General features: G+C 36.3%; 1 pseudogene; it reads left to right on the top strand.

The window, feature by feature from the left end:
• Positions 1–7,785: 7,785 nt before the first annotated feature.
• LOC764980 lies at positions 7,786–14,286 on the top strand (annotated as a pseudogene).
• Positions 14,287–21,048: the final 6,762 nt, after the last annotated feature.

The raw sequence follows: 21,048 nt of genomic DNA, 5'->3' as shown, positions 1-21,048 counted from the left end.
TTTTATTTTCTAACATTTCAGCCAATAATGATATTGAGGCTACCCCTGCTTACCACCAACGGCCACATATTCATATTGTCACATTCTTCTACTCGTTATAGGGATCAAGTCATTGGTTTTGAGATTAATCGTAAGATATTTCGTCAATTGATCAAAGAAATATTCCTGTCCCCTCACGTCCTCAGTCCAATAGAGGTAGGGTCTGCCGTCACTGAGATACAACCTCGCCAAGAAAGGTATCTCATCATCTGGGATGTCTTCGATGAAGACCGCTACTACGAACTCCGTCTGAGTGTCACTCACGTGGTCCATCGCGGTGCGGAGCTTGAGCATGAACCGGCGATCGCGCACGGCGGCTCTGCTTAGTAGAATGACGGTCTTATAACTCCGTCTCACCACGTAGACAATCGAATCCAAGTAATGCATACCCGGCACTAGGTCTTCGTCACCAAAGACGTTCCTCTCAAACCACGGGAGTCTTTCTTCGAGAGTTGGTAGAATATGTTCGCGAGCCCACTCTTCGTCATCGTCGTCGAAGATGATATTCATGTCGAACTCATAATCATTGTGGTCTCGAGCGTCTCGCATCTCGTTATACCCAACGGCGGCTAATTTCAAGAGAAAGAGTTTGTACCTCAACTGCCATCGATAGTGAAAGACGAGTACGACGATGACAACGAAGGACATGATGGCGAGGGAAGTCAAAGAATAGAGGGCAATATTAGAGCTACACAGCTTTTTGGAGTCAAAAGCAAACAGCGGTTTCTCGCGAAGAAGACGCTGACGAACAAATAGTTTTATTTTTGTTCATGAGTTCAAGTGGTCCGCTAATCCAGGCAAGAAGCCAACTTAGTTCACAATTGCAGAAAAGTGGGTTCTCTGAAAGATCGACAGATGTAAGAGAAGGCCCGATCAGTTTGAATGTACTTTGGTTGAGTCTTGTTATTTCGTTTTCTGATAACAAAAGTGTTCTTAGCCTGCTATTTTTCAAAAACAGGTTTATATCGAGGTATGTCAAACGGTTTTTATGGAGATCAATGTTTGTCGTTTGTCCTAAATTTTTAAATATGTCAATAGGAAGTTGCTTTATTTTATTTCCCCCTAAGTTCAGCACCTGAAGGAATTTCAACGTCTCAAAGGCTAATGGACGAAGCAATGAAATTTGGCAGTCTTCCAAACTGAGATTTTGTAGAGCAGACAGCGGTTTAAATACCCACGGTGATATATAATCTGCACGATTGAATTTTCACTCAAATCCAAAGTCGTCAAATTAACCAGTCCATCGAAAAGAGATCCATTATTATAATTATAAAATCGAAAATTACCGCCCTCAAGCCCGGTCTTTCTGAGGTTCAAATGCACAAGTGATTTTACATTATGAGTGAACCAAAACGAAGGGGAAATCTGTGAAATATAATTATTGTTAAGGAAAAGAGATTTTAAGCTCGGAGCGACCACATCAAAATGAGCGATATTACATTGTGACAAATCGATAGTTTCAATTTGTTTTAACCCCATAAATGATGTCTTTACCAGGATTGTAAGATCTATGTTTGAGTGCATGTCTAACAACGTTAAATTTTGCAAACCGAGAAACGTGGATTGGTTAATAGTTGTCAAATGATTAATAGATAGATCCAACTCAGTTAAGCCTATTGTCCATGATCGGTCGTAGGTGTTTATATATTTTATTATATTATTGCTCAAATTCAAAACCCTGATATCCTGCATGTTTTCAAAAAAATCTGTTTCGATCGTTTCGATATAGTTGTAACTGATATCAAGTAATCTAGTACGCGTCAAATTAGAGAAGACGAATTGATAAAGGGCGTGTATATTATTCCAAGATAAGTCAAGCGCTGAAAGAGAGTGACCCTGCAGTGGATCAAAGAAATCTGTTGGAATTTCAAAAATTGTATACGGGAGTCTAATATGCTCTATAGTCGACCGTGAGATGCCAATGAATATATTTCTCAACACCTCGAATGACAAAGGACTGTACCCGACCCGTAGTGACGTGACATGCAATGATGCGATCACATTGGGATCGACTAATATGATACGGTTTCCAATTAGATTCAAAGTCTCACTATGACATGAAAATTCGAAAGTTTCCGGGGTGATGTGCGTCAGACCATTTGCACCCAATTCAACACGCTTTGCCCCGCCACAATGACTGATGTTAATGAAAGTGTAGCGATATGAGTGTGAGGTAATGTGAATGGATATTTGAAAGCGTGTTCACTCGTCGCACAACATAACTCTTATTTTTTATTTTAGCTACGAGGAAACAAGGTTGCACTGGCAATAAAATACATACAAGAAAGTATTCCCTTTTCGTTATGTTTATTGGGTACTGATGAGGCTGGCCGTACACTTGCAAAGTGTAGCCAAGCACAAGCCGAAGAATCGGAATGAAAATGCATAAATGGTTAATGTGAATATTGCACGGAGATTACATAATGATCAATGATGATAATGAACATGAAAAAATCCGATGTACATAATGAACGTGAATAAATGCGATGTATAGAGCTTACGACATAGTAGAAATGAAGTCGAAAGTCCAATGAAGATGAAGAGAGTTGAGAACGAAGGAAGGGGCTCACGCGATGAAATGTGCGGAGGCTTGAAGAGGCGGAAACGCGACTTCGTTGAAGTGGTTGAAGAACCGTGAAGAACGCGATGTCGTCGCCGACGCTCGTGATGATGATGAATGTAGATGGAGCTCTCGGGCGAGAATAGAAGAGAAGAGAAGAGATGTGTGGCGCTCGATGACGAAAGCAGTGAGTCGCTTGATGTCGGAGGCCAAAGTGGAAAATGCAGACATATCAAAGCCGGTAGTGGTGCTGAGACGGTGAGTCGCTCGATTGATGAGCCGAACTTTGATGATGAATGTTTAGATGAGCTGCGGTGAGTCGAGCTCATGTGAGTGAAAGACTACCGGTGAAGAAACTGGCAACTCCCAGCGGATAACCAAGCACCTATATTTCGGAACTAGATTTAACTGTTCCACTGGAAGACTGCAGCCCGATGAACACGGCAGAGAAAGTGAAGATATGTGCCGATAGAAGTGATAGGCACAGTAGAATCAAGCCCAGAGAGGAAATCATGCAGAGACGTGTTGACTCAACTGAGATGTAAGCAGGAGTTGTTGACTCGACCGAGGTGTAAGCGGGAGTGGAGAAAACCTCGTGGTGATGAAAATACGCGGGTGAAGGAATGCGCGGAACCACGGTGCTCGATTGGAAGGAAAAACACACGTGGTCCGAATAATGAATATAAATAAGTATAGCGTGATGGAAAAATACTGGAGACATGAATGTACGGTGAAAGTAGGGCGAATGTTAGAGCCGCTACAAAAGCAAGAAGGTTGAGGCTCAGTTTTACACGTTCTAAATGCGGGCTCCATTTTAGCATATTGTTGGGGAGTGATTTCAAGTTTGATTGGCTTAAATCTAGAACAGACAGCTTCTTAGCCCACCTGTGTCTGGAAGCACAAGATTATAGTTTGAAGACATATCGAGATCCTGCAATTCTTTGAGAGGGTAAAATGCCCCAGATTCAATCATCCTGATGTCGTTATCGGCAATATCCAATTTGGTAAGGAGAGGGTATCTTCCAAACGAAGAGTTTAAGAGAGAGGTGAGTTTGTTGTACCTCAGGCTCAGAACTTCAGTGTTTTCAGGAAGATTTTGAGGGACAGAATCCAAACTTCTTTCATCACAATTAGCTTCCTTCTTCTCAACGTCCTCGCGACAGGGCGATCTCTTCAGATCCCACTGTTGTGGGAACAGCATCTCCATGCAGGGTTTGGATACAGAAGAAGATGATCAACGGAAGAAGTACACGGTGTTCGAAAGCCATAATGCCTGATTTCGGATTTCCGTCTGAAATATAAAACATAAAGGGTCAATATTTCTCTCACTAAGTTGTAATATCTTGTGTTTGTTTGCTGTATAAGCGATGGCACCCTCGACAGTTTAATACAACATGCAGGTGTCATGTTTTCCGAATTTGCGCAACGTTGGTAGCAGAGCCTTGCGCATGTTGTGTTATTCTTCTTTGTCATTATCACCATCATCATCTTAAACTACTACTACTACTTCTACAACTACTACTACACTACTACTACTACTACTACTACTACTGCTGCTGCTACTATTACTGCTAATGCTGCTACTACTACTACCACTACTACTACTACTACTACTACTACTACTACTTCTAATACTACTACTTATACTACTGTACCGTTTCAAATAAGATTCATGGAAAAGAAAACTCTTGAGCATTTTACCTTAACTTTGCACAACCCCAGTAGTTTGACGCTCCAACATAAGATCCCTCGCAATGGATGGTTGGTTTGTAAATGGGATATGGTTCTAAACATGCGCTCCAAACTTCATTGTTTCTTCCTTCTACGAGTATGACCTTTCCTTACGTTATCCTTTTTTACTTCCTTCTATTCTATAACCTTTTCTTATGTTATTCTTTGTTTCTTCCTTCTATAACCCTTTCTTATGTTATTCTTTGTTTCTTACTTCTTGAACCTTTCCTTATGTTATTCTTTGTTTCTTCCTTCTATAACCTTTTGTTATGCTATCATTTGTTTCTTCCTTCTTTACCCATTCCTTATGTTATTCTTTGTTTCTTCCTTCTATAACATTTTGTTATGGTATCCTTTTACTTCCTTCTATGGCCTTTCCTTGTGTTATTCTTAGTTTCTTATAACCTTCTATAACCTTTCCTCGTGTTATTCTTTGTTATTTAGGCTTCTTTAACCTTTCCTTGTGTTATTCTTTGTTTCTTCCTTCTATAACCTTTTCTTATGTTATTCTTTGCTTCTTACTCCTATAACCTTTTCTTAAGTTATCCTTTGTTTCTTCCTTCTATAACATTTTGTTATGGTATCCTTTTACTTCCTTCTATGGCCTTTCCTTGTGTTATTCTTAGTTTCTTAGGCTTCTATAACATTTTCTTATTTTATTATTTGTTTCATCCTTCTATAACCTTTCGTTATGTTTTCCTTTTTTACTTCCTTCTATAACCTTTCCTGGTGTTATTCTTAGTTTCTTAGGCTTATATAACCTTTTCTTATGGTATTTGTTGTTTCTTCCTTCTATTACCTTTCCTTATGCTATCCTTTGTTTCTTCCATCTATTTGTTGTTGTTGTTTTTATTTCCGAAATCAGATAAAAATATTATACATAGTAAAATATACAAAGTAAAATATTTATACATGTACATAGACAAAAAAAATAATCGGTGGATAGCCCAATTCAGCAGTGTTTATAGAACACTACTGTTCTTCCTTGGGGTCCTATGTTCTTCCTTGGGGTCCTATAACCTTCTATAACCTTTCCTCGTGTTATTCTTTGTTATTTAGGCTTCTTTAACCTTTCCTTGTGTTATTCTTTGTTTCTTCCATCTATAACATTTCCTGGTGTAATTCGTTGTTTCTTAGCCTTCTATAACCTTTCCTTGTGTTATCCTTTGTTTCTTCCTTCTATAACCTTTTCTTAAGTTATCCTTTGTTTCTTCCTTCTATAACATTTCCTCGTGTTATTCTTTGTTATTTAGGCTTCTATAGCCTTTCCTTGTGTTATTCTTTGTTTCTTCCTTCTACATGTATAAACTTTTCTTATGTAATTCTTCGAGGCGACAGCCTAGGGTGTTTGAACTGTTTTGAAGGTACCGAGTGTGGGTAATTTTATTATTATCCGAACAAAATGATGCGTATTTTGTTTTTATAACATTGTGTTTTATTTGTTTTATAACATGATTTAACAATGACCGGTCATTACCATTGGAAAATGACCGGTCATTATCCAAATTATGCGTTGGAAAAAAAACCCTGGTCACGTGTATATACGCTCTCAACCAATCATTTGATTAGGATCCACGACATCATCTTATAATAGTAGTTAACCCCCCCCCCCCCCAAAAAAAAAGGGGGGGGGGGGGTAAGTGCATGGAAAATGCTTATGCTGTGAAATCAGGAAAATTATCATGTCTGTTTATGTTGACTGAAACTGAGGATGTTGAGTCGAAATATAGTGATTACAGCGGTAGAGATCGAAGAGTACCCCTGATTCTTGTTTTAATTACTCCCTTTTTCACGGAAGCCAAGTTATTATCATAGTTATTCCTTTCCTCACTCGCTCGTGATCTCTCTTCTCCTTTTCCCTTTCTCTCTCTCCGACTTTCTCTCGATCTCCAATCAATCTCCACTCGCTACCTTGCTCTCTTCCTCCTCTCTCACTCCCTAAAATAATATAATTATGATTATCATATATGATATTTTCGTGATCTCTCCCTCCTTCTAACACTCCATTTTCTTCTCTTCTCCCCTTCTAGTCCAAAATTGTGTTTATTTCATAATGATCTCAACCACACCAACGCAATATTCTTTCATCTCTCTTATTCAGAATTTATGGGGGGGGGGGTACTTTGAGCATTTTTCCGAGTTTAAGGGGATCTCCAAGGCAGGAAAAGCCTGCGAAAAGCCCGCGAAAGGGGGGTTCGGAAATGTTGGCTGTCCTCAGATAGGGGGTGCTTTCAAAAAGAGGGAACAAGCATACGCGTACCCTAAATAACACTGAGTGAGGGGGCCGGGCCTCCCCCTACTTACTTGCTGCCAGCCGAAGATGACGTGATCATTAAATTAGGACTATAAAGGGACACTAATTAGGACGCCCGGTGAAAAAAAGTTGTTCGGCTGGGCTGGTGAGCATAATAAGGTATTATACGCATAATAAGGCGTTCGTTAAAAACGCCATCTTCGGTGGCTTAAATCAATTGTAGGGAATATAATATTAAGAACCGGCCAGATTCTGGACTTCTCCCCTTCGTGTTCTTCTTCCTTCCGATCCTACCATCCCTCTTTGACCAGGGGCGGCGATCCCGGGGAGGTGGGACGGGGGGACTCGTTCCCCCCCCCCCATTATTTAGGGGGGGGGGATCTCCCTCCCCCCTCAACATTTGAAAAAGTAAAGAAAAAAAATGTAAAGCAAATAATGACGAAAGACTGCAACACACTTTTAGGCTCTGGAGGGCAGCGTTTAGACAAATAAAAATGCGAAAATCTTCTCACTCGGAAGTTACGCTACCTCGGATAATATCCTTAAATATGTATATGTAAATACCGAGAAAATTGAAGTGTGAAAAAAGTATATTATTTGTTTTTATACTATAGTTTTAGTAAGAAAACAAAACTTCAAAAACCTGTGAGGGGGTAGTCACTTTTTGACACCTTCACCCCTCTCACGGCCCTCTCATTCACTTTGCTCCCTCGCACTTGCGTTCCCCCCGAATGAAATTCAAATGTGGTTTATTTCTAATTCGATACCAGTGATTTACAGATGTTGTTGAAATGGCATGATTTTTCCCTGAGCTTCCTGGACCCCTCTAAGGGCTCTAAGGCGGACCCCTGGTTGCTCATCTGACCGTAATTAAATGCCTAAAACCCCTAAGCTTCCGTAGGCTCCGTCCCCTGGACGAAAGTGACCGGCATGCCAGTGTCACAAATAAGGTATCAAAATATGCCCATCTGACCTTAAAAAATGCCTAAAACTCCTGAGCTCCGCCCTTTGACACCCGCCAGGGCTTTGCCTCTGGACCCCACGCCAATTTACTCTCCACTTTGCTTTGCATTTTATTTACCTAATCGCACATACTTTGGTCCCCCCCCCCCCCCATTAGACGGTATCATCACTTTCGATCATGAATACGTCACAAACGATGACAAGCAACGTGTTATATTCAACTCTGCAACTGTTGATTATGGTCTCTTTCGAAAGCCACGTAGGATTCGGTGAGAACACGACGATCATTTTAGACTTCTCATGGTGCCCGATGGATTGGTCATTGTTGGTCATTCTACAGCTAATCTCGGCAATTACAGGCATCGTAGGAAACTTCCTGGTGATCGTTGTTCTTTTGCATCGCCGAAGTAAAATCAGATCGACGGATACCCTGATCGGTGGACTGGCTTTTGCAGACTTCTTTACTTCGGTATTCCTCATTCCCATCCCCAAGCCAGTGTACATTCCTAAGACCTGGTTGGGTGAGGTCTACTGCAGACTTGTCTTCACGCAAAGCCTACTCTGGGCTTCCGTAACGGTCTCAGCGTACCTCCTGATGTCTATATCTGTAGAACGGTACATTGCAGTGGTATATCCTCTTCGTTTAAAGCGCCTCATCACTCGACGTCGTGTCTCGACCCTCATCGGTTTCATCTGGGTCCTTTCCGTCTTATCTCAACTGTTCACCTTCTTCTCTTATACTGTTGACACTTTTACCAACAAGTGCAAGGAGCAGTACATAAACCGCTTGATAACAATCATTGTAGCTTTCTATTGGTTCTGCCTCCTCCTCGTTGTCCCTTGTCTCACCATGCTAATTACCCAGGTTTTAATCGCTCTCAAGCTTACTCACCGCTCCAACCACTTTAAAGGCGTGACCAACAGCCTCAATGGAAAAACAATGCCATCTTTCCATATCGTGGCCAGAAACCGCGTTCTGAAGATGATGCTCATCGTCATCCTCATCTATCTTGTCTGTTGGACTCCGAACCAGATTGCATATTTGGGTTATAAAATCGGTTGGGTTCCTGAATCTTACATAAACAGCCATCTCCATTCCATGCTTACAGTCCTTGGCTTTTATAACTCCTGCGCGAACCCGATCATCTACGCAGCAAGGTATCCCGAGTTTCGAGAGGCTCTCAAGGACATGCTCACTTGCAACTCCACTAAAACTTCTCAACTTTTAAACAAAAGAGTTGCCATCGAGATAAGCACCATTGGCGGCCAAATTTAGCCAAACTTGAGGATGTCATCCAGCCTTGGAGAACTCTTGAAATTGAATAAGTATCTATAATTTTTGCGACTGATCAATTTTAAGATAATGCACTGGATAAGGTAATATAACTATATAACTGACAATACTTTGTACGTTTATCACCAAAACGTTATTATATAATGATACTACCCCCATCGAAGTAGACCTGATGACTTGCCTGTTATCATGTTATTTTACAACACTGACAATCGCCAATTATAGTGCATAATAGTTCGAATGATATTCAGCTTTAGAAATTAAATGTTTAAAGGACTATAATAACTTTAAATTTGTATAGCGCATGATAATTACAACTTACGTTATAAACTTGGAGAAAATAAACTTAATACAGAAAAATATAAACACTACTGGAATGAAAAATAAGCAGAGTTCTTGTTTTGACGAAATTAGTTAATGTCTCTAGGAAATAATTCGCACCATATCATATTGTTCGACCCTTAATTAGTTTGTCTCTTTTTTGTTAGGGTGGGGGTGTTTCTGGACTTATCCAAGGCTTTTGATAACCATCGTATCCTGTTTTACAAACTCTCAAACTATGGAATAAGAGGAAAGCCTCGGAGTAGTTTAGGAACTACCTCCACAATAGAAAACAACAGTGGCGGATCTAGAGGGACAAAAATGTGTATTTTTACATTTTTTAACGTTAATTCTACCTTTTTTTTGGAGATGGTTCCCCCCCCCCCCTGGCGCTCAAGGGGGGGGGGGGGGGGTGCAATTTTTCAAATTTTCGAGGGCCAAAAAAAAAATAGTGCTCACTACCCCTCCCCCCCCCCCTAAAAAATCCTGGATCCGCGCCTGGAAAACAACATGTAGTTATTGATGGTGTTTATTCAGGTATTAATTCCCCTGACTGCGGCGTACCTCAGGGATCAATTCTAGGCCCACTATTGTTTATTATATATATATATATTAATGACTTCTGCAGGTCATCGAATATTTTGCAGACGATTCTAGACGATTCTAATATGTTCTTTTCACACATAACCTGATATTTTACCCACAACAATTAGTTTTGAAATGAAAGCTGTAACAAATTGGAACAGAACTATTAAATTATCACTTGATTTATTGAAAACCAAATGTTGTTTAGTAATATAATGGATAACTTAACTAGAAAAATATTATTCTTGATATCACTGTTAGTAAAAGGGTTTCTAATACAAAATTATTAGGAATGATATCTTGTTTGAATTATGACATTTTAGCCTGGGGGCAACTGTGCAGGCTCGTTACTGGGCAGAATCCTACTTCTTCAGAAAAACAACAAAACGTATTATAAGTCATTCAGACTTTCGATGACATGCAGATACACTATTTTATTTTTGTTTACTCGAACAAAATGTTTAAGATACGTGATCTGTTTTCTAATATGTTTGGGGATTTGGGGAAACGAGTCACCGGAAGGACAAATACCGAATTACACAACTACGCCCTTCATTTCTGCGGGCTCCCATCAACTTCTAAAAATGAGAACCCTACTTGCTTATATAAATTTTTCTTTTAAAGGTAATACAAAGTTTTGGTATGGGGTCATGAATTTTGTTCAAATGAACATATTGGAAGCATATGCGATCCTACAATATTCAGTGATCGTTGTTGCGGTTGAAATCGAGTCTAAAGTTATAAAATTGGTAATAATAAACTCTTTATGTTGTATAGCTCCCTCTCAAGGTCAAGATATTAATTAAGCTATAAAAGAATGTTTCTTGACTAAAATCGACCAATTAGCTATTCCCGTTTGGAAATTCTATATCACAACTACATATTCTGAGATTTTCATGGTCGCAGCTACCATTGTACGGCCGTAGGCGCCATTTGAAATTTATCAAATTTTACCGGGAGCACCGGTAAATTTTTTACATTCTATTTTTTTCGAAAGCAGAAGTGTTTTAGGGGCTAAATTTTCTAGTGCTTATAATACATCCACAGGGGCATCCAAATATATCAAAATTGTAAAGAATCACTATCCACCCAATTTTCAAAATTTCCCAAAACTTTGTATTACCTTTAAGGGACCCAGACTTTGGGATTCCCTTCCCAAGGGAAAGAGAGACCGAATTTGTATGGTTTCAGGAATACATTTAATAAACGTTTTTTTCTCCATAAGTAAGAAGAATGACCCAATCGAAAGCTATTTGTAATGAATATTTTTGTTAATCATTCATGTTTGCTTTTCATCTTGCACTCTAGCTTTTAAGTAGGTTCACTTTTCATTTCCGTATTTATTGATTTATAGAACATTCATTCATATTATTAATAACTATGATTCAATATTATTTATTTCCATATTACTTAAAGAAACGTTAATATTGTGTAAAATGTATTATACTTTGTAAATTTTGCATGAAATATGAATAAAAAGGCAACCAATCAATCAATTTAAGAAATTGTAGGTCTAGAAGGCTTTCTTAAAAGTATCAAGAGAAAATATATTTCTAATGGTAATGGGTAGAGAATTCCACAGAGCAGGAAGTGATGCCATGAAGGAGATGTTTCCGTGTGTATTCATGTTTGGAGTGTACAACCAGAAGATGTTGTGACGATGATTACAGAGTACGTACTGGAGTATGTTTATGAATAAGTTCTTATATAATAGATGTACTAGGGAGTTTACAATAATAACACTAATTGTCAACGTTATCATAAAAACAATAATAAAAGGAATAATAATAATCATTATAACAATATATTTAAAAAAAATTACCGGTGCTGAATAGAGCAACGATTCTGTTTACTTCTTGTTCTTGTTCCTCTCGTTATATATTCATAAGTTTGTATTTCATATTTCCTCTAGTTTATTGCTTTAGGTTCAATATGTTGATATTGTATAGATATATTGTACCTTCTTGTATATTCGTATTTGAATTTGCATGTATAGCGCCATGAGCGTCATGCCTGACGGACCTGGTGCGCTTTATAAGAGGCCAACATTATTATTATTATTTGAAATATAATGTATGGTAAACATCAAGATGTTACGAGGGAAGTGTAGATATGACAGGGCAAACATTTACAATGTTAGGAGCCTTAATAAAAAGCAAAGCTCGTACAAGATCATGCACATGTACAGAGTAGTATTATAAAGTCTGATTAATGTTCAGTAAAGGGCGTAGAGGAAAAGCAGTACCAAATACAAGAAACGTACAGGGAGAACGAACCTCGGAAAGTGTAAAACCTTTGGAAATGCATGAAGATTTAGCTGAAACCATTTATTATCAATTCCAAAGATACTTAAAGAAGTGAAACTAATCGAAACTAGATATTCGTATCTGGAGACGAGTTCTCATAATTCATATGCGTTACGTTACCACACGCTTTAAAACAGTATTGTTTTAAAATACTATATGATAACAGCAATCAACCTCCTTTAAGATATATTTCCTTCTTTCACTCATCCATTTTTTATCAATTTATTATCTCTTTAGGGGAATACTGTAAGTTACACAACAAGACATTTCCATTTGTAAAGTTTCGTTTTTAAAAGGTCATATCGTTTGGTGATAAAGAGATCCCGCCATCACTATGCTATGATCACTATAATTCGTTTAGAAAACGTTTTTACCACATCTATCTAGATTTACCCATCAGGATCTCAAGGGAATCGTTTTTTCCAATAATTATTTGTTGCAACCACCTTAAAATATATTGAGCATTATATCCCTATCTAGTATCTCTTTGCACACAGGTCATACGCACGCATACACGCACACACACATGCTCTCTTTCTCTCTCTCGGTCTTTTTTCTCTTACTTCCTCAATTTCTCTTCTCTTTCTCTTTCTCCTTCTCTTTCTCCCACTCTCTTACTTTCTCTTTCTTTCTCTCTCTCTCTCCATTTCTCTCACACAAACACACACACACTTTTTTTTTTTTTTTTTAAACAATTTTGTTTTATTTCTCCAGATGTGTAATACAAACCATGACATACAATTGAATAAAATAAACGTGTTCAATATTGATGCTTTTACATAAACATAATTAAACACAAACTTATTTGCAGTATAATATAACTTAGCAACAAAGTAAACGTATAAGTACTTAAACATAATATGTCAATTGTAAATGTTATTTACTTATATATTACAAAAAAAAACAAATCTGGAGGTAATTTTACTGAAACAATCCTGCCCCCTCCCTGCCCCCTCCATCACACAGACATACTCACCCTCTATCACACAAACATACTCACCCACTCACACACATACTCACCCACCCACCCACCCCCCCCCCCATACACACGCAGTACTCACTCAGTGGATGTCTGCCAACATTCTCAACTCAAGAAAAATATACTAAATAAGTTATCCAGGCCACTAAATAAGTTATCCAGGCCGCAAAATCGAGTTACGCTTTTAACAGGCTCACGGTGGAGAAGAAAGCAAATCTTAATTCATCTTAAGCTGCTCCCACTTTAAGAAATGTGATCCTAGCTTTCCAATTTTAATTGTTATTTTCTTTTCCTCATCCCTATACTTAAAAATGCTTTTTTTTCATCTTTTCTAAAGTTAGTACTCGCCCCCCTGATCTTGACATAAATGTAACATACTTCACCATGAAAATGATAGTATTACACATTTTTATTCTATATTAACTACCTACCAACCCAACAAATATATCTCGCCATTCTAAATCTTTAATTTCATCTAACTCAAAAAGTTGTATTACAGCCTGCCATAACCTTTGAACGCTCCCACAAGATAAAAATAAATGTTTGTATGTTTCTATTTCCTGCTTACAAAACGAACATAAATTATCACCAACAAAACCAAATCTATGAAGATGCTCATTAGTGTATATGGCTCCATGCAATAATTTAAATTGAAATTCACGTTGTTTTCTAATGAGTATAGTAATTCTTGGTCTAACAAATATTTCTTTTAATTCTTTATCTATAAAATCATAATCATTTTGCCCATCCCTTACCTGCAAATCATACGTTCGTTGCAGTGCTTTGATAAAATAATCATAGATTGTTCTTGAACCCACATCCACAAACTGTATTTTTTTACTAGAAATATGGAAATAAGTATTAAAGCTTATCAAATCAACCTCGAGGAATTCTATTAACCCTGAATCATCCTTCCATAACCTGGGTATCGCATCATAAATATCAATAATCATAAGCAAATTATTACCTTTCATACCGAGGTTCATAAAATATTTAACAGGCTTAACATGACCTTTCTCAACCAAATGATTCAGTTGAACAATCCCTCTTTCAAACAAGTATCTATCAAATATACTTTTTCCATTTATACATATATTCTGATTATTAAAAATAATTGGATTAATATAACCCTCCAAATATCTTAAATTACTTGTCTCTTGCCATGCTTGCAACATTTCCATATAGTATGGTGGAATATCTAAAACGAGTTTAATCTTGTTTAAATCATAATCACATAAAAAAATAAATCTACCACCCACAAACTGTAAGCAATGATCAAAAAACAATTTCCATCCCAAACTTTTCTCTCCATATAAAAGACGTTTTATCCACATTATGCGCTGTATTTTAACGGACATTTCAAAATTAATCATTCTTAATCCTCCAAAGTCATAATCCTGATACATTATTGCCCGTTTAATTCTATCTTTCCCCCTCCATATGAATTCAAATGAAATTTTTGCAACTTCTTTATATACCCAATGAGGGACAATAACGAGAGATGAAATATAATTTAATTTTGAAAGCGCATAAGTTTTTAGCAAATGTATTTTACCCATAATAGTTAAATCTCTTTGTTTCCACCATACAAGCAATTTTTTTATTTTACTTAGAATTTCTTTATAATTCAAATCATCTTTTAATCTTCGATCTAATAAATAACTAACCCCTAAAATATGTATTTCCTTAACCAAATTTCCAAATAAAGGCCCATCAGGTTTGTTCTCATCCTCACCCATCCACATAAAATGTGTCTTTGTTTTATTCACTTTAAGACCACTAATTTGTTCAAATGATTCAAAAATATATTGCAACCTTCTAACCGAATCAATATCCTTCAAAAATATTGTCATATCATCTGCATATGTACACTTGCCTAATTTCAGATTTTCCAAATGTAATCCCTTTAATACCGTTGTCCCTCCTTACTGCATTCGCCAAAATTTCGATGGCAACCAAAAACAAATATGGCGATAATGGATCCCCTTGCCTTACTCCCCTTTCTATTTCAAAATACCCCGTGGAGTGACCACCGTTCATAACACAACTACTTATCCCTTTATACAATAATTTTACCCAAGAGCAAAATGAATCTCCAAAACCGAACAATTTCAATATGTGAAATAAATATCTATGAGATACAGAGTCGAAAGCTTTCTCAAAATCGACTGCACACAAAAACCCTTTCCCTTGTTCCCCATAATGCATAGAATAAAATAACATGTCATCTATCAATCGTACAGCTTCCCCAATATTTCTATCTTTTATATATCCAACTTGATCATGATGAATTATTTCATTTAAAACCTCTTTCATTGTTTTTGCTAGAACTTTAGATACAATTTTATAATCTACATTCAAAAGCGTGATGGGTCGATAATTTTTTTATATGGAGAGTATCTTTCGCTTCCTTCTCAATTAAGGTAATTACCCCATGTTTTTGAGATGCCGTTAATTCCCCCCTTTCGTATGTTTCATTCAATACTTCTACTAACAAATCACCCAAAGCTGGCCAAAAAGTATAATAAAATTCAACTGTTAACCCATCATTTCCCGGGGTTTTATTCAATTTCATTTCTTTTAAAACTTTCAAGCATTCATCTTTAGGTAATTTACCTTCACAGATTTCCCTATTGTCTTCATTTAACTTTGAAATATCATTAAAAAAGAAAGGGTCGTTTTGATTTATATCAGCCCTTAAAGTATATAAATCTTTATAAAATAGTTTAATTTCCTTTAAAATTTCCTCCTTATCTCTAGTAGTTTCCCCATTTTCTTTGTACACCTCCCTAATTACACTTTTCCTTTTATTCGATTTTAACAACTGTTCAAAATATTGCGTATTGTTTTCTCCATCTTCAAACCAAGGTGCTCTTGATCTTATTTTAATGCCCTGTCGAGAAAAATCATACAATTTATTTAGTTTATCCCTTTTCTCCTCAATACAATCAACAATATATTTAGTGGGTCCCACTACTAGTGCTCCTTCTAAATCCTTGATTTGTTTCTCTAACAGTTCTATTTCAACCCTCCTTGCTTTTGCCTTTTTCCGCGAGTATGTTGTAATAAATTTTCATCTTTAAAAAATCCCAAAATACTAATTTATTCAAAATCTGTAATGACCATTCAGCTTTTAATTCCTGTATTTCCTTATTCATCTCTTCAACAAAATCTTTATCCATACATAAACTACTGTTAAATTTCCAATATGATTTCCCCAAAACAAACTTATCAACCAGATCATTAAATTCTAGCCTAACGCCAGAATGATCTGGCGTAATAGATGTCAAAATCTCACACGTACCCACCAATTTTTCAACACTACAAGGTATAAACCAATAATCTAAACGGCTCTGCACCACCGGCCAATTTTGTCGAAAAGTAAATTGCTTTACATTCGGATTTTTTTTCCTCCATATATCTTCTAAATCGTATTTATTTAAAAATTCCTTAATCAAATCAATAACCCGAGATTTCACCGGTGTTTTTGACCCCACATAATCTAATTTTCCATCCAATATACTATTGAAATCACCTCCTAATAAAACTAAATAGTCCCGATCACACTGATCAAAAATACTTTCATCTAACTTCTTCAAAAATTCAATTTGTAAAGTTTCTTTATCTCTCGTTGGAAAATAAACATTAACCAATAGCATTTAACCCTTTGTATTTCACCTTTAAAAATAATGTATCTCCCCTCTTCATCTACTTTAATTTTTTTTTCTTCAAAATCTAAATGATTAGAAAATAAAATAAGAACCCCTCTACTATGGTTTGACCCATGACTAAAAAACATTGGCCCTCCCCAATCTTGTTTCCACCGCTCTTCTATCTCTACTGTACTATATGTTTCTTGTAAGAAAATTATACTATTCTTTTTAGTTTTGCACCATTCAAAAATATTCACTCTTTTTAACCTATCTCTTATTCCTCTAACATTTAATGTCGTGAAGGATAATTTCACTGCCATGTTATTTTATGTGTAATTATATCCAAAACCTTACATCGATAAACTCCAAAGAAACTTCCACATAATCTATTTCCACCGTGAGCAAATGTATAGAAAAAACTATCTGCAGCCAAACATACATGCATACTTATCGTCGAATTATATAAAAAATGCAAGCAGAATCCACCCCGTACCACACAACCCAACGCATTCATACACACAAGCATATTCACTACACACACAACACCCCCACACAAAACAACCCAAATCTGCTCTTCGGTGTTCGTAAACATCCGAGAGCAAGAGCCTCCCCCTTTCCTGTCAATTTAACTAGACCAATGACAGAATAAACCAATGAACATTTCTTCTTGCACAAGTCGATGAGAAATACGTTGTATTGTTATATAACCGTGATCTAATTAAAAAAAAAAAAAAAAAAAATACAAAGAGCTTTTATCCCTTAACAAATGCCTTGAATTGTATTACGGAACCCGCTCGTCATAACTAAGTTAAATGATTTTCCTAAAATTCATTACAGTGAATTGACCGGCCCGCGTACCTAATCACAATACGCACCTTCTAATTAAAAATAAAAAACACGATCCCAATAAACCAAATTCCCCAAACGACACCAGTTCGGCAACCTAATAAACTGTTCGTGCAAACCGAACCCATCATGCTATCATTTACCAAGTTCTATAATTTGCATAATATGCCTCACCCATGAATGAATAGACCGACTTCACGCACCTGATCATTTTGTATGCATTTCGTAAAAAAAACAACTCCTAAAGGGCGTTCCTGACAACTCGAAAGAACACCAAACATCAGCCCGACATAATGATAGGCAAGCATGCATACCGGATCCCAACACGTTCCTCCCTCTCAAAACATCACACCACCACCTGGCTTTAAAAAAAATAGTTTTGGCTGGGTGAACAGATCGGACCATTATCCAGATACTCGAATTGTTTTCACATTACAGAAAAAGTTTTAAATATGTATCAGTCATTTACTAAGATATGTGAATTTACATAGAATGCGTTATCGAAATAGAGCTCATTGTAATATAAAAAAAAGCCGTCGTTACCCAGATACTATGGCATTGTATAAAGGCGTTGCAATATACATCGTGAAAGAAAGCGGACGTTCAAAAGAGTTTATGGAAAGTACCTTGCAATAAAGCTCATTGTAATACCAAGAGCCGTGTTACCCAGATATTATGTTTTGCATAAATAGGCGTTACCACAAAGTACTTGAATATCGTGAAAGAGAACAAATCCCCAACAGACCAGCAAGGTTTATGGAAAGTACCTTGCAATAAAGCTCATTATAATACCAAGAGCCGTGTTACCCAAATATTACGTTTTGCATATATAGGCGTTACAACAAAGTACTTAAATATTGTGAAAGAGAACAGATCCCCAACAGACCAGCAAGGTTTATGGAAAGTACCTTGCAATAAAGCTCATTGTAATACCAAGAGCCGTGTTACCCAGATATTATGTTTTGCATAAATAGGCGTTACAACAAAGTACTTAAAAATCGTGAAAGAGAACAAATCCCCAACAGACCATCAATACATTTACCCCTCTATCTGAATTTACATAGACTTGCGTTATAAAATAATGAAATAGTCAATATACTGTTTAAGCATGTTTTGAGGGAAATGTTTCTTCTCACTTCACGCATGCATGCTTAGGGTTGTAATACAAATCCTGCTACAATTCTTTTTGTTTTCTTTTTTTTTTAAATACCAAGTTATATAATTTGCATATCATGCGTCACAAAATGATAAACAAATGATGAAACACTACTGCCAATTCGAAATAGCACCAGGGGGGTGTTTCACAAAGATCCTAAGTAGAACTTAACACTAAGTTGGACTTAAAAATTATGGACAGCCATCAGAGCCTTAAAATGAAATATATTCAAAAGCAGAAATTCAAGTATTTTAGACTTTTTATAAATTCTACATCCAGAACATGAAATCTCCTTGATGATAGAAAATATGAATGATTTGAATTAACATTTTATGCCTTTTACAATAACTTTTACAAAATGTTTTCAAAGATGCTAATGGCTTTCCATAATTTTTAAGTCCAACTTAGAGTTAAGTTCTACTTAGGATCTTTGTGAAAAAACCCCCAGGGAATGTATCCGGACCGGTCCCCAAGCATTTTAGCCCCCACAATAAACAACACCACCTGGCACCATTGAAATATTTTGGAAACCTCACTCCTACACATACTTAACCCCTTTATTCCACAAGTGGCAAAGCTTAGAAAAGGGAACTGAAACCAACAGCCCTTGGCGCGACAATCTTATTAAAACATTATTATTGCTTTGGTTAGAACAATTAATGAACAACCTCTGGCAAAAAAAAAAAAAAAAAAAAAAAAATTGCCTGAAAATCCCCCTTTTTTCTCAATGTTGTCACTTCATCTCCGATATTCAACATTTAAGGCATTATGGAGACGAAGTTGCACACAAATCAAACCTCGCCTTCCACATACCCAACAACGATGAGAAACCCGAGGCTTCGCTTTATATTTCATATACACTGAAGAAAAAAAAAAAAAAATGTGTGTGATATTAACCCTTGGTAAACGTACGATAATCTTCTCAAGTTTTGTATCATTTTTTTTTTTAAACTAAAGAAACGAACAGAATATGTATATATGTATATACATCCTTTTCTTCCTCTTTTTGAACAATAATTAAAAAAAAAAAAAAAAAAAAACACCATTGTCATATACGTGACAGGCTAGTTTAGCCCAAAAATTTCACATTGGCTAATGTGCAGTAAACATAAACAATACTTTATAACTAGTACTTTCCTTTTCTTCCTTCCCCCTTCATTTAATTATTTCCTCGCTTATTCCTTCTCTTTCCCTCCCTTCTCCTCTCCTTTCCCCCTCTTCCTTCTTTTCCCCTTTCTCCCTCTTATCATTTCTCTTCTATTTTTCCTTTCCAAACTTCCACATTCAACCTGTCGTTTTCAATAGTATCCCCAAGTTGAAAGCACGTGAAATCTCCTCCATGCAGCCTTCATTAATGGGGAGGTAGATGGGGATGAAAATAAATTCATCTCTTCCATACCAATAGATCGCTGACAGAGCACACACACGCACACACGCGCACAGACACACACACCACATACTGAGAACAGGGTTCAGAATGATCAACATGTATAAACGATAATCCTCTTAATAATGTTTTATTACTTTACAAGTTTACATTAAGTTGTAACTTACACATCATTAATCAATTTCATTCGCTATCTTAAGAAAATACGTTATCTCTCTTAAACATCAATTGTTAAGTTTTAACAATATTAATATTGATCATCAATGATAAAGATTGTATATACTGTAATCCAGAACTATCCATCTACTACGACAACCCTTATTTGGAGCATGGACACATACAATGAAATATTGATACTGATGAAGCTAGAGTGCGTGAACAAGACATATCATTTCATTATACAGTTATCCATTCATTCATACATTAATCCATACATCGATTCATACATTTATCCATTCATTCATACATTAATCCATACATCGATTCATACATTAATTCATACATTAATGATTACATTAATTCATACATTAATCCATACATTAATTTATACATTAATTCATACAATAATTCATACATTAATTCGTACATTAAGTCATACATCAATTCAGACACTAATTCATACATCAAGTCATACATTAATTCATACATTAATTCATACATTAATTCATACATTAATTCATACATCAATTCATACATCAATTCATACATTATTTCATACATTAATTCGTACATTGATTTATACATATAATTCATACATTAATTCAGCCATTAATTCAGACACTAATTCATATATCAATTCATACATTAATCTTACTACTATTCCTTGAGTAATTGAGCGTCAGGCTCGGCTAAAGCCGGGGTTATAATATGATTGCAGGGCCCTCAGGGAGAACAATATCAATACTGATGGAGCTACTCTGGGTTAAAAAGAAAACATTAGAATTATTATTATTTCTATTATTATACATGTTATT

The sequence above is a fragment of the Strongylocentrotus purpuratus genome, unplaced genomic scaffold (assembly GCF_000002235.5).
Source record: "Strongylocentrotus purpuratus isolate Spur 01 unplaced genomic scaffold, Spur_5.0 spur5_scaffold_14, whole genome shotgun sequence".
Taxonomy (NCBI): Eukaryota; Metazoa; Echinodermata; class Echinoidea; order Camarodonta; family Strongylocentrotidae; genus Strongylocentrotus; species Strongylocentrotus purpuratus.
Note: the sequence above shows the minus strand (reverse complement) of the source record. Positions and strands in the feature narration are given on the sequence as shown.